Source organism: Apodemus sylvaticus, chromosome 12 (assembly GCF_947179515.1).
Source record: "Apodemus sylvaticus chromosome 12, mApoSyl1.1, whole genome shotgun sequence".
In the NCBI taxonomy this organism is placed as follows: domain Eukaryota; kingdom Metazoa; phylum Chordata; class Mammalia; order Rodentia; family Muridae; genus Apodemus; species Apodemus sylvaticus.
This window is the reverse complement of record NC_067483.1, coordinates 84,896,722-84,907,966: the sequence shown is the minus strand read 5'-3', so window position 1 is coordinate 84,907,966 and position 11,245 is coordinate 84,896,722.

Here is an 11,245-nt window from a genome sequence, read left to right as displayed (position 1 = left end):
GCACGCGAGCTGCAAGCTCCTAGCGGCTGTGCGGGGCGCCTTTTCCTGGCGTCCTCAGTTCAAGTTGCAGCTGCGTTTCTTTTCACGATCCCCCGCGTCCCGTCTGTACTCTTCGTGTCAAGCAAAGACATTGCCCCGAGACCAGTCTTAGACCTTTCCAGTGAGATTGATCCTTGTAGACGCTTTAGTTTGTTCCTTAATTGGTGCGCAAGGAGCCACGGCTTTGTAAGGAAGAGGGAGAGACTTGTGTGGCACCTCTCCCTTCAGTTAAACTTCCTTCTTACCTGTTCTTTGTGACTAACCAGCAAGGAGGAAATGTAGAAAATTTCTGCTCTCAAGATAATGGAAGAAAAGAATAACACACAAGTAAAAAGTTGAGTAACAAGCAGGGGAGAAAATGATTCAAGACAATAAGACAGAAAGCTGCATAGCAAGGAAGTCAACACACTCGTAATTGTCTAAATGAAATGTGTTTACTCTTTGCTATGTGAACCCTGACTGGCAAGCCTTGTTGCTAACCAACTCACCAGGAAACCTTGCAGCTGAGCAAAATCTGCTTTCTCTTTCTTCCAGGACAAATGAGTAAAGAAGTTGAAAGTAATTGTGTGGGCAAATCAGACATATTGAATTGCTAATGAACACACGCACACATACACTACCCCAAATTCCTAAAACTTTGATCTTCTGTTGGAAACAGCGATGGTTTCTACTATTCCCTTAACTCTCTTATATCCTCATGATGGACTGGGGGGGGGGGGGAGGGAGGACGGGGGGGGGGGGGGGAATGTCTGTACTGGTCTTCAGATTCAACCCGAATTTCTTAACCCCATGCTTCCCAGAAGAAAGAACCACTCTCAATCTGTTACACATTATGGGAGTTTACAGGTGGTTTTTGTTGTAGTTTAGTTTGGCTTTTTGAGACAGGGTCTCTGTATACATAGTCCTGGCTGTTCTGGAACTCATCACATGTAGACTAAGCTGGCCTTGAACTCACAGAGATCTGCCTGCCTCTGCCTCCCAAGGGCTGGGATTAAAGGCATGAGCCACCAGAAATACAAACATGTGTGCATGAGCACGTGGGAGGGCTACCAGTATTCTAGATGAATGAAACACTTAAAAAAGCATAAAAAGGAATCTATATGCTTAATGGAGAATTCAAGAGGATAAAAGGAAAAGGGTGTTTGTATTCATAAAGCCATGTTTCACCAATTAAAAGCTAACAATAGAGAATTAAACCTCTTGATAAATACATATAAAGTAGCTGCTAATGTTAGTATATCAAATCATAAATTTGAAAGGAAACTGGGACATTCAGATTATCCACCAGAACTTAGACTCAGTTTAATGGTGTCCAGAATGAAATCACAGCTCTGACACTGGTTTTACACAATGTACCTGAAATGTCTTGTCTCTGGGAGCTAACAGTCCTAGAGACAGACAGAAGACACTGGTGGGTCAAAAGTCATAAATATGGCTTGCTTTATTTTTGGGCTGTTTTCCTGTGAGCCATAACTAGTATCCATTTTGAGAACAGAAAAGTATGTCCAAGAAATACAGATTAAATGAATATTTAAGGAAGCCAGTCTGTCACCCCTCTCTGTTATGACAGTTCTATCCAAGGTCCCTGGTGCAATTGTATTTTCTCTCCTCCCTCCCCCACCCAGATTCATCTAAACTGTACCTTTAGTTCTGGTTGGAAAATCAACATACAAAACAAATAATAAAGTATGATTGGTATCGGAGGTGCTGTATACAGAAGGCTACTGTTTGTATTCTCCATCCGTTGAATCCATGGCAGATAAAACAACGTCAGAGTCCAGATAACTCCCCTTAAGTATGTTTCTGGGCAGAGGTCTGTCCCCTCCTATACAATAGTTTAAACAAATTAATGATGAAACAAACAGACTTGACAGAGCTCATTGTTCTTTTAAAGCTAATAAACTACCCTCAATGCCCACCTCACACAGTGAAAACAAATTTGGGGGGAAAAAAGATACCCACACTAACCTATTGGAAAAAATACTCCACTGCGTTCTCTCTGAAGGAGTGCTGTTGCCACACAGTTCTGGGCTGCCCAGGCTTCTTGGGAGGCTGGAAGTTTAAAAATAAAGTGATATAAGAGATTTCTTGCTAGAGAACAAGTCTTCCACTTCCATAACATACTAGTCAAACCTGACAATTGTCACAGAGTAAATGTTGGTTTGATGAGTAGCACCAGAAAGCCAGTGGCCAGTGAACCACAAGTCAGAGGACTGAAAACCATGATTGAGTTTTATGACAGGTAACATAATCGTGATGAAAATAAATTTTAAATATTGGGTCCATAAACTTACCAACTTCATGTATAGTTGGAACCTTTACTAAAAAAGTAGAATTAGAAGTGAACAATAAAAGATTAGCTAACCCAAGATGTGAGGTTTCTAACAACTCTTATAGGAATCAAGGTATGACTAGAATTCAATCTGATTAATGACTTTTAGGTAAGAGCTTCCTATGTCGCCGAGGCTACAATGGAGCTGTAGAGTCAAGTAACCATCCTGCTTCTGCAACACAAACAGCTACCGTGCTTGGTTCTGATTTCTAATCTATAGATCTGTAGAGAAAAGGCACACTAAAATTAAAAAAAAAAAGTTTGTTCAAGCTTCTATTACTACCTTCCATACATCCTGTGAATGGGATTCTATTCACTTTCTATCTGAGACAGACACACTATGGACTGCTTGAAATCTGTAATCCTCCTGCCTCAGCTTTCCATCGTCCCCCAACCCCTTCCACAGCTCAGGTTGAAATGACTGAAGGAAGGAATAGGCACAGAAACACAGCTGCAAGTGATTTTTTAAAAGTAAATGAACTCATGCCACAATGGCGATCAAGGAGTATATTCCTTAAAAACCTGTGTGTGTGTGTGTGTGTGTGTGTGTGTGTGTGTGAGAGAGAGAGAGAGAGAGAGAGAGAGAGAGAGAGAGAGAGAATACATACATTTGGGACTAGTGAAATTATTCAGCAGATAAAAGTATTGGGTGCATAAGCTTGAGAACCCGCATTTTTAAAAAGCCTGATTGGTACACAAGGTTAGGACACTGAGAGCTGTAGAGCCCCTGAGGGCTGCCTAGTCTGCAGTAAGCTTTACGGCAGCAGAAGCAAGATTTTCCCTCAACAATGTGAGAGGTATGAGCACACCCCTGAATGCTGTCCCCTAAGTCACACGCGTACACTCAGTCACCTGTACTCACACACGTACACTCACTCACCTGTACTCACACACGTACACTCACTCACTCATCTGTACTCACACACGTACACTCACTCACTCACCTGTACTCACACACGTACACTCACTCACTCATCTGTATTCACACATGTACACTCACTCACCTGTACTCACACATGTATACTCACTTACTCACCTGTACTCACACACGTACACTCACTCACCTGTACTCATACACGTACACTCACTCACATGTACACTCACTCATCTGTACTCACACATGTACACTCACTCACCTGTACTCACACACGTACACTCACTCACCTGTACTCACACACGCACACTCACTCACCTGTACTCACACACGTACACTCACTCACCTGTACTCACACACGTACACTCACTCACCTGTACTCACACACGTACACTCACTCATCTGTACTCACACACGTACACTCACTCACTCATCTGTACTCACATATGTACACTCACTCACCTGTACTCATACATGTACACTCACTCACCTGTACTCACACACGTACACTCACTCACTCATCTGTACTCACACACGTACACTCACTCACTCACCTGTACTCACACACGTACACTCACTCACTCATCTGTATTCACACATGTACACTCACTCACCTGTACTCACACATGTATACTCACTCACTCACCTGTACTCACACATGTACACTCACTCACCTGTACTCATACACGTACACTCACTCACATGTACACTCACTCACTCATCTGTACTCACACATGTACACTCACTCACCTGTACTCACACACGTACACTCACTCACCTGTACTCACACACGTACACTCACTCACTCATCTGTACTCACACATGTACACTCACTCACCTGTACTCACACATGTACACTCACTCACCTGTACTCACACACGTACACTCACTCACCTGTACTCACACATGTACACTCACTCACTCATCTGTACTCACACACGTACACTCACTCACCTGTACTCACACACGTACACTCACCTGTACTCACACACGTACACTCACTCACTCACCTGTACTCACACACGTACACTCACCTGTACTCACACATGTACACTCACTCACTCATCTGTACTCACACACGTACACTCACTCACCTGTACTCACACACGTACACTCACCTGTACTCACACACGTACACTCACTCACCTGTACTCACACATGTACACTCACACACTCACCTGTACTCACACACGTACACTCACTCACCTGTACTCACACACATACAAAATAATAAAAGATTTCTTTTTTAGAGACAGGGTCTCACTATGTAGGCTTTCCTAGTCTGGAGCTTCCTCTCTAGACTAGACTAGCTTTGAACTCACAGAAAATACCTGCTTCTGCCTCCCAACTGCTGGCATTAAAGGCTGCACTACCACATTCAGTCAATAATTTTTTTAAAAAACTTAAATAAATTTGCACACATTTATAATCTCGCAGAGCACATTATATATCAAGCCATTCCCCAGGCTATAGACTGTGTGGAATAAGAGCCTATACACTAAATCTCTGAAGTATGATTGTCCAGCATTGGAGGTAATTCCATTAGATTGTCAGCCCCAAAGCCAGAAACGGTGTCAGGAGTTAGAAACTCTTGAGGAAATACTCTTGCATGGGGTGCAGGGGCATTGGGGTCACTCCTGTGTTGAGAGCAGTCTAAGCTACACCAGTAATTCAAAACAGCTGAGGGTTAAGGGCAAGAGAAACAGGTAATGCCGTGTTCCCAGAATGGTTTTTCCTGTGTAGCAAGTTCTCAGCTGCCTACTATAAACTGGAGCTCTGATAGTGTAGCAGCTAAAGCAGGCCAATAGGTCATGCTTGCTTGGAACCAGGACTGTTTACTTCCAAGACTTTAGGAAGAAATGGAAGCAAACGTATTCAGTAGCTTTTCAACCCATAGCCCATTCTGTTTCTTTTCTCTCTTATAATATACATCATGCAGTAAGGCATATGGACCTTTAAGAACACACAGTAGTGCTTTTATAGTCACTTCTCTGCCTGCTTTGTGCATATCCATCATTTGCTTCATGCATAATATGAGGCCTCTCTCCCTCCTCCCCCCTCCCAGTTATGCTAGTAATAGAACTCAACGCCTGTGTATCTAGACAAGTGCAGTACCACCCACCCCAACCCCAACTCCACCCCAAGCTGGAGAAACAAAAAACCTGGCTACCATTTCTTAATGGGAGTTTAAACAGCTAGCTTTTATTGAAATGTCAACCTAATAAACAGGTACAGGCAATGCTACCATCCTTGAAGATCACACATAGACCCCTGAAACCAAATGCTGAAATATAACTGTTGTATTGGAAGGTACATTAATTTAGGTCACTGAAAAATATCTTCATTTCATCTGTGGGTTTTTCTACAATAATCTTACATACATGACTTTTCCAATTGAGTGAGTTCTAACAAGAGAGATTCTGACATTAGTATCCCTCCATTCTCTCTCTTTCCCTCCCTCCATCCCTCTCTCCCTCCTTCCCTTCCTATATCCCACCCTACTATAAATCTCCTAAGGGTATGAATTTCTCTAGAATCCCAAAAAATACATAGTAAATAAAAGTATTTGTTTTGCTTTGGAAAAAGAATAAAGGTTCTAAAGATGTAAATGCTAGCATTCATGATTGCAATTGGCCACTTCCACTGGGCTGTGCTGATGAATACAGAAGTACATCTTGGGTACAGATGAACACAGAAGAAGCCAATGAGGTATTTTCTTCACTTTAGAAAGAAAGCAGCTCAGGGGAGTTGGGGGTAGGGTGGAGGTTAGACCACACACTTGATCTACTTCAGGTACTGAGCAAAAGACAGAAACAGCATCCACTCATCTGCATTCCAAACAGGGAAGGAAGGCTCTCTGTGGTCTGCCTTATTTCCATCCTTCATGGAATTGAACAGGCAGAGAGGAAAAAAGATAAAGATCTGTTCCAAAGTTATCAGTTGAGCACCTGCATTGCGTCAGAAAAACAAATATGGACCGATATTCTCAGGGGTCCTGCAGAATTTCTGCCTTGTGCTAGGTGTCAATGACACATGAATTAATATCACCTCCCTTTATTTATCCTATTATGTATAGATGTCATTGTGATTCTCATTTCAGTGGCTAATATATTGATGTCTGATAAATGTGTAGCAATCGCAACCATTATTTTAAAAGACTTTTAATTAAAATCCTTGATAACAAAGAAATTCTAAACATTTACCACAGAAGTCTTGATATACACCAAATCCAAACTAGTCTCTGTAATAAAAGCAGACAGAAGGTTAGATCTCACTCCAGAATTTACTTTGCCCTTAGTGATCACATGCAATTCAGGAAGTTACTTCCTTTACAAAGAACTAGCATTTATGCTTAAGACTAAAATGATTATTTTTAAAGTACCCATTTTACAATGCAAATGTGTATCTAAATTAAACTCTGTAAAAAAAAAGCATCTTAAATTGAATCTACAGTAATGACTTTATGGGAGACAATAGGGAAAGTGGTTCTTCAGTATGAACTCAGAGCAAACAGATTTTAAATCCCTCTTTGAGGACTTTTTTCTGTCTCTGCAAGCTAATATCTGGCACAGCTTGTACTGAGAACCCATTGCTCAGAAAGTTACTTTGTAGCGCTGAGGCTATTCAACCAGATCTGATCCAAAAGGAAACATTGGGTAAAAACAACAAACAAACAAACAAACAAAAAACAAGCAATCTGTTTTGGCAGTACATGTTGTTACTCCCAACACTGGGGAAACAAAGGCAAGAGACCCAAAGAAAGTTCAAGGCTAGCGGAAGTCTACAGAGTGAGTTCCAGGCCAGCCAGGACTAAGTGGACTGAGCCTGTCTTAAACAACAAAACAAATAACCCTAACTAACAGTCAGTCTACAATGTCAAGCCTTATCTTAGCACTTGGAATAGGGGACAGTTGCAGACACCGGCTCCCCGAGACAGACCGGCCAGTCACAAGAGACTGGGGAACAACAACGAATTCACAATAGGACAGAGACCAATGCAGGCAGAAAGAATGCTTAAAGTGGGGTGTCCATGGTCAGCCTAGGCAGACTAGTAAGATTCCCAAGGGGGAGAAAACCCTTCATCTTTATAGATGAGTTAACTCTCGAACTTAGAGGTGTAAGGGGTGTTATTTTCATCACCTGGAGGAAGGAATGGTTAAGTGACTTAGCAAGATCGTAAATCAAGACTGGTGGGTTCCAGAGCTAACTCATTATAGTCATCAAGCCCATGTGTAGTGCTAGCCAATCACAGGGAAGGACAACGCACGAGTGTTTTCCTGGCTAATAGAGTGAAACTGTTTCTTATAGAGCAGCAAAACAAACACGCAAATAAAACCTTTATCTAAAACAAACGGACCCAAAAAACCGAAAACCCAAAACCCAAAACCAGAATTTGTGGTATTTTATAAAGAAATTATCTATTGGTTTCCTACATTTAAGGGAAAAGTCCATAATCTCTATTGAACCAGACAGATAAGCTTAAAAAAATATAATCGAATAAATTATCTCCAACATCTCTGGTGAAAACATATACTGTCGGCGGATAAAAATGAAGACGCTTTCCTCTCCATAGATGATGATGAGAAGAAAGGCTTCTGAGAGCAGAGAAAGCCACACTGAAGAGAGCTGGATAAAAAAATGCTATCTGGGTGCATTCTGCGACAGTGAGAGATAAAAGATTATATTTTCATTTGCATGGTTTGCTGGCTTTTATTTGGCAGATATAATAACACGGGCGACGCGGAGGCCCATAAAACAAAGTGAGAGCAGCAGTTCATTCGGCGGCAGAATGGAACGGTTATGGCTAAAGGGCTTACATAATTCATTTCAAACCCTTATGCCTGTATTTATTGTTGTTTAAATGAAAATTAAACTCTCAGAGCCATAAGGAGGGATCTGGTCAGAAATGTGATTGAGACTCTTTCTTCGTGCGTGGCTTCTGAGATTGTCAGTCTGCGGTACTTGAAGACGGCCGTGGAGCTAGAATACACTCAGAGCAAGGGCTTTACTTACCCGTTGCCCCTTTTCTGCCTTGCTAATCAACGCTACAACTACAGCAGCATTGAAGTGAGGCATGAGAGAGGTCCTGGGCACTAGCTGTTGTGGAATTTCTAGTTATTGGACTGACCGGAAGTTGTGGCGAAGAGGCACTGTTTAATATAGCATAGGGTTACACTTTGGGGAATGGAGAAGTAATGTGAAAGAAAGGCATAAGCAAAGGATAGGGGCCCAAACATTTTAAAAAGTGGAGTGTCTCTAAATATTATTAAAAGCATCTCCACTACATCATATCTCCAAAATACTTTTAAATCCATGACTTTGAATTACTCTGGCCTTGATTATGAGTGCTTAAGCTGTTAAGGAAGGATTGGGAGCTTTGAAGAAACAAACACGAAACATTAAAATGTTAAATGAAGATCTAGCCTTTCCCAGTCCTCCGCTGTAGGCTCTGAACCCTGGGCCTCACACATATTACACAGGAGCCAGGTCTGGATAAGATTGGAAAATACCAATAATTTCAATACCAATGTAATGGAAATTCAACTGCAAGCTTTACAACAAGCATCTAAAATATAGCTTTACTTTTTTCATATCTCATGGAGGTAATCTATACTACTACCATACAAGGATATAATTTATAATGCCAGTTAAAAACTGCATGCCAGTCAATGTGCTAAAAGGTTAATACTTCTAGACCATTATAATACCTATAATCAAAGTCATCTTAAGGATGAGTTAATCTCTCCTTTCTAAATTTTATTTGTTTTTCTTTTTGAGAAAAGGTGTCACTCTGTAACCCTCAGTTGCCTGACCCTTGCTCTGTAGACCAGACGAGCCTTGACGTCACTGAGCTTCAGCTGTCTCTGCCTCCCAAGCACTGGGGTGAAAGTTATTCGCCATCACATCCAGCTGAACTCTTTCAATCATTTTTAACGACAGTATCCTTTATCTATGCAAGTTCAGTTAAACCCATAATAGTCAGGAAACTCAATGAAATAATACAGCCTAAATTTTCCTCAACGCGAGCCTGGGCACAATGGCGGTTTGTGAAGCTGAGCTGTCGTTCTTCATCTGAGAGCTGCTGCATTATTTTTAGGTAAATCAGTATGGATGTGAAAGCCATTAGCTTGAACTTTCCAAATCTGAAGATTTGATGCCATGTAGGTTTACTATACATAAACCAATGTAGAAAGAAAGATGAATACAAAAGAGAAAGTTATTTTAAGCCACAACTAAGTATAAGAAAATAATTCATTTTCTCACTAATGAGATAATTGATGGATTACATCTTCCTTTGGTAGTAAGCCCAAGCAGTGTGTGTGTGTGTGTGTGTGTGTGTGTGTGTGTGAAGTCTTAATTGCATATTCCTGTAATACACTCAACAAGAGGAAAAAACTACAAGAAATAGTAAAAGCAAGTATTTTGCCTTTGCGTCTGAGACTAAAATGTTACTGTCATACATACAGTGTAGCCCCATACATCTCACTCTTCCTGGGAATACATGTCTTTGTAGTTTATATTTCAATCATCTGACTTTGATAGGCTCCTAGTGGCTGTAAGAAAATCTGAGAAGTAGACAGAAATGGTCATCTAACCTTGATAAGAGGAGAATTTCAGAAAGAAAAGGTCAAAAGCAGGCAAAGCAGATGGAGAGAACCAAATAAGATTAGGCAACATTTAGAAGCACGGTTTTACCAGTTTTCAGTCCATTCATCTTTCACCAATACACACTCATGCATACAGGTATCCACATACCCACATACCCACATACATATACTTGGGTATCCACATACCCACACATGTATATACATACATACACACAGGTATCCACATACACCCATACATACACACAGGTATCCACATACACCCATACATACATACATACATACATACAGGTATACACATACATATATACATATGTACGTACATACATACACACATACATACATACAGATATACACATATACCCATACATATCTACAGATATACACATACACACAAATATACATATAGGTATACACATACCCATATATATATACAGGTATACATATACATATACACATACATACAGGTATACACATACATGCATGCATATATGCATATCCCATTTTAGGGGATAAAACCCAAAGCCTTGTGAATGCATGTGAGGCAAGTGCTTTACCTAAACCTAAGTTAGAGTTACAGTCCCCACAATCTTGTTTTCTTCATGGAAAATACTATGTTTTATTTATTTATTTATTTATTTATTTATTTATTTTTAAAGACAATCTCCATTCGCTGAACTAAAATCAAGGGACACGGCATGGGCAAACATGAGCGTTCCATACTTAATGCCTTGCTCATGAGTCAGCTCCCGGGCACTGCACTAGAATTTTGGGGCCACCACTCAACTGTGAGGTCTACAAACTTTGGAAACAGGAGGATCTTCTGAAACAAGAAGATCTTATGAAAAAACAGAGATTTCTGTTTTCTTTGACAGACCCTGGAGCCAGGAGAAGCATCCCATTCCGCAGGGCCTCTCAGCAAAGGGAGCAATGTTGGCTTACTCAGAAGGGGCATCCAGAGATCGCATTCTCCAAGATGGTTTACATGTTTCCTACCTCGTGCCACGTGCCGCCAAACCTCTCCTCGACCCCAAGTACTTTCCTTCACGCTTTTTTTTTTTTAAATTTGAGTTCTCACAGCTAGTATTATTATTTTTAGGGCTGCAATCTCCCATAGCCCTTATTTTCACTCAAAATTACAATACAGGGGACTATGGCCAATGCTATGCAGATGGCCAAATAGATAATAAAGACTCAGTTCATGAATAATACCCACTCGGAAAGAGGACAAAAGCAACAGGAAAAAAGACCCAAATTGGACAAAATGTGCATGCTATATTTAAAAAAAACCACACACGAGACCATTGTCAGAGATCATTAAGGGTGCCCTGTAGTTTTAATTACATGCCAGTGGCACCAATTTGATGTGACTGTTTGCTCCTATAGTCAATAAAA